Source organism: Palaemon carinicauda, chromosome 1 (assembly GCF_036898095.1).
Source record: "Palaemon carinicauda isolate YSFRI2023 chromosome 1, ASM3689809v2, whole genome shotgun sequence".
NCBI classification, from domain to species: Eukaryota; Metazoa; Arthropoda; class Malacostraca; order Decapoda; family Palaemonidae; genus Palaemon; species Palaemon carinicauda.
Genome location: NC_090725.1, coordinates 228809534 through 228813181, shown reverse-complemented (window position 1 = coordinate 228813181; position 3648 = coordinate 228809534).

Here is a 3648-nt window from a genome sequence, read left to right as displayed (position 1 = left end):
TAGATTTTTAGTAATTCACAAGATAACTATTCTATGCCGACGTTTTATCCCACTTCTCCGACCTCAAACTAATCACTGACTATTCACGAAAACTTGTAGCTATATTGCACTCGATAGCCTTTTGTTATCCGCGTTAAATCATGATATTTATAGGGCCGCAAAAGTTTAATCACTCACCGGCACACAGTGGGGTTAAGTTTGGTGACGCTACTGAGCACCAATGGCCGGCGAAATAGCACCTTTCTGCATTAGCTTGTTTTCAAAAGTTCAGTTTTCTTCATTATCCGGTTAAGAATAACGTTACTATTTCAGGAAAATTAATATCATAAGATATTTTGATTGACTACTGTAGATTTCTTGATGAAATACTTTCCGTGAGGAGTTTTTTTAAAGAATAGGTTTAAAAAGTCGCATACCAGGAATGAACAAATAATTTCAAAATTCTTTATGGAAATACTGTTTCACCAAATGTACAAATAAGCAACATGCATGCGTATTTCGATACATTTTTATTCTAATCAGTTACTAATGACTCAAAACTAAATTTTGAAAAAAAAATCTATTCAATTATTTTTGTACAAATACACTAAAAAAATTAAGTAATCATGAATTTTATATTCTGCAACCTTTTAACTTCAATAATTATTTACCTTGCGGAGGTTATTTCTTTAATTAATATTCTTATTCTAAAAGTAATTGACAACGAACAAAATAAGTGAGTTAACAAAGTGGTAATCCCATTACACTTTAAATACATAATGCTAAATTTTTACCTCTCCGTTCCCATGTTTAGACCTTTTTCCCAATAATAAGGTTTAAAAAAATTTCCGCATTCTTTATCAGATCAGAAAATTCTTTTGATGGCATCACTAATTCATTATTTGTTCCGCTAATTATACCTGCCCACGAATTATCTCCCTTTAATACATTAGACCCAAGATTTGCGCATTAAGGAAACTTATGGGCAATAAAACCGGCAAAATAGTCTAGACCTCCTTTCTATATTGCATCATCCAGTTGTTCATTATCAACTTCTCCTGTAGTTTCTGTAACATGATTTTCTTCACCGTTGCATTCATCAGGCAAAAAAATATCACCGCTGATAGCCTTAGTTCACGTTGTAGCGATTTGTCATCTTTATCTTTAGAGTTTCATTATCTGGAAAAGAAAAGGTTCCAGTTGTTACGTTATCTATTTAGCAATTGGGATCTGTATTATATTTTGACGCCATAATGTAACTGTCCTTCTCTAATAGATGAGATTTAACACTGTTTAACTGTAACTGACGCTGGGTGATGATAGCAGTGTTCCATTTGTCACAAAAAGGTAAGGAAATGTTCAACTCCATCTTGATTTATTCTGTAAGTCAATAAAATAATATATTAAATATAAATTTTACATTTCTAACAATTTTGGCAAAGATTCACAAGATAAATAGGAATGAATAAATACAATTATTTACAATTACCTTCAATGATTTTACTGGGTGTCGTGCATTTGGTAATTTTCTCCTGATTTTGTAAGTTCAACTCGTGTGAAACTCGAGAAATAAATTGACTTATATCTTCCGAATGTTTATCTAAATATAATCCTTTGCTACAAAAGTAAGTATCTAAGCGATTTCGTAATTGTTTCTTATATCAATTGTACAGCCAATTTTACATTCATACACTAGCTGAAAGCCACTGGCATTTATATGTTTCTCCAATGTTATAAGATGTTTTCAGATCGCTTTTACTTCTCTTTATAAGTTCTGAACAGCAATGGACAAAATCGCCGTCATTTTGCTTAAAACCATTATCAAGGAAATTGTTTCTTATTAGTTTCATGAGATGTGGAGCATAAGCAAAGACACAAATAACGCGATCAGTGATGCTGGATTTTCAATCATCGAATTATGCATACTTATGCCTAAAGATTTCCATAACCTAGGTCGTTAAATATAAACACTTTAGGAAAATTCTCTGATTCTCTCTCAATGATAGTATAATTTTTCGATCATAACGAGTATTTGAAGCCTTGTTATAACTACATTCTTAGGCAAAGGTACATTCGTCAAATGATTAGATGGAAACACGCTCAGAATTATTTCTGATTTGTGCTTAAATTATTTGATAACAGTCTTGACAATTTATTGTTAGATATCCAACATACTAACCCAACTATTTAACGTAGAAATGGAGGAAAAGAGTGGAATACTGAACACTAGCTTCTTTTTGAGCAAACTATAAAATAGGAAATACCGTAAAACAAAGGCTGGTAAATCAGAGATTAGTACGGTGTGACGTCATCAATCACTGCAGGGCTAGTCTGCGTAGTAGAGGACACAATTTGGGCACAACAGTTTGGGTCGGTGATGGGTAGTCCTAGCATTCTATAGACTCCTAGACCTTGCACACACATTTCCCAAATATAATAAAAAGCAACGTGTCTGGCTATATACTGGATATAAATATATTTCTTTCCTGTCTAAATCAACAGGATTGTTAGAGGTTTGGCTACCCGGTCTCTCCCCGTCCATCGGGTAGGAGGGAGAGGAGTAGTCATACCCTGGTAAAAGAGTACCCCGAGAGGTACACCCGGAAACTCTCAATTTCCCATAAATTGCCGAAACTGCCGGGTCGTAGTTAAGAAAGGGGGAAGGAGTGGGAAGGGATGAATTTGTGTGTGTGGGGCTGTGCATATTTATCTAAATATTTAGACGTAATTCTTTACCGTTCGGGTACACTAGTGTGTGTGTGTATATAACGGATTTTGAGCGAAGCGAAAAATCTATTTTTGGGTGAGATGGCCATGTCGTCCTGATGGAAGTTCCTATAGGGTAGCTTCCTAGGGTATATTACAACTACGGCGATATTCCCAGAGAATTTACCTTAAGGTACCAGAATTCTAACTCCTGGAGCGAGTATCCCTCGTGAAAGGGATATCGCGACATATCAGAGGACGTATTCTTGACACGCCACATGGCAATCTGCATCCTGGACAGAGATTTCGTCTCGTAGGAGGGATTGGCAAGAAACGAATTCGGGAAAGAAAAAGGGGAGCCGCTCCCAAGGCTTCCCTATCCTCCGATTCGTATGCGTGCCTGGCGCCAATCCTGGCGCTATCTGTATTCCTTGTAGCTTACACGAGGTGCTACAGATACTGTATGTAGGGAGGGGTCCTACAGCCCTTTCTTAGAAAGGCAAGGGCGGGTCCATCAGGACGACATGGCCATCTCACCCAAAAATAGATTTTTCGCTTCGCTCAAAATCCGTTTTTTGGGCTCAAGCCATGTCGTCCTGATGGAAGTGTACCAGAGCATTACTGTATCTGTGGATTCTCAGAACGTGCCGTACTCCCCGGATGTAATTTTTTCCGGTCGACTAGACCTAGAGACCTAAGATGTTACCGTTATACATCTTTTCAACTAACTATAAACCATGTTAGAGCTTCCTGCCCCCTACAGGGAAGAGTCCTACTAGACTCTGGAAAAGTCTCGAAGAGTACATATACCTATGTATGAATACCAGGCAAGCTAATATAGTGGTCTCGCCCTATATTAAGTAAACCATAGTTTGTAAAGAACCACTGCGTCAATATGAAATATCGACCAGTTCTCCGCACAATACTTGTATTGGACAAAGGTTTTATATCTGCATAGGAGGA